Here is a 1088-nt window from a genome sequence, read left to right on the forward strand (position 1 = left end):
AATAAGAGCAGAGCTGTCAATTAACTAAGTACAAATACTGTTACTTTACTTAAGTAGTAATTTTGGTTATTTATACTTTTAGTGGAGTAATTATTTTTCAGCCTATACTTCTACTTCTTACATTTTAATTCATTTATCTGTACTTTCTACTCCTTACTTTTTAAAAATACAAAAAGCATTTCATTTCTATTTAACTTTTTAATTCCATCTTTTCATTGTTCAGAAAAAAATTAATAAATATAAATGTATCCAGACACATGGAGCGCATGGACAGAGTGAATTTGATTGTGGTTGGATGAGAAGTGTAAATAAATACTATTCTGACATCCGATTGGATTAAACTCACTCCATCACACCTGTGTAACACAAATCCCATCACATCCAGCAGGACAAACTGTAGCACAGTGATCCCCAACCAGGGGCACAAGCACCCCTTGGGTTACACGAGCACATTATGGGGGTACGAGGAAAAATTTCCCAGGTGCACAAAAAAAAAAAAAAAAGTAAAAATAGCAATGCGGAAGTTATGGATTTGAGTTTGGATTTGCTCACAGAGTTTGCTCATTTGGGTGAGTTTCTGATGTATTTTGGACGTTGCTGTTTTCTGCACCTGACATTACCTGGCTTACTTATTTAATTACTTATTCACTTTCAAGGCGACATTTTWGTCTTTATCYTTAATCTTTCTTTGAAAAGAATAAAATGCCTGAGAATTAAACATCCTAGGGGGTTAAATAAATAATTTTCATTTAATAAACAGTTGTCGTACATTACAGTTTTGGAGAATCATCATTACGTTTGTCTGAAGGGGTRTTACARAATGGCTTGGGGTAAACAAGTCTAAAAAGGTTGGGAACYACTGAKGTAGAAGATGTAGCCCAGCATGAAGATGACCCTGACTGAAACAAGTAGCCTGGCCCTTGTCTTCCCACGCTGTTCTGCTCAATGTTAGTTTCTCTTACCAGGCTAAGTCTAGTCAGTTAATACCAACATTTTAATTTAACATTATACTCGTTATTGACTGTAGAAGAAAACATGTGTGTGTGTGTGTGTGGGGGGGGGGCTATAAACCCTGTGGCACAGCATAA

This window comes from Austrofundulus limnaeus, unplaced genomic scaffold (genome assembly GCF_001266775.1).
Source record: "Austrofundulus limnaeus strain Quisiro unplaced genomic scaffold, Austrofundulus_limnaeus-1.0 Scaffold23, whole genome shotgun sequence".
Taxonomy (NCBI): Eukaryota; Metazoa; Chordata; class Actinopteri; order Cyprinodontiformes; family Rivulidae; genus Austrofundulus; species Austrofundulus limnaeus.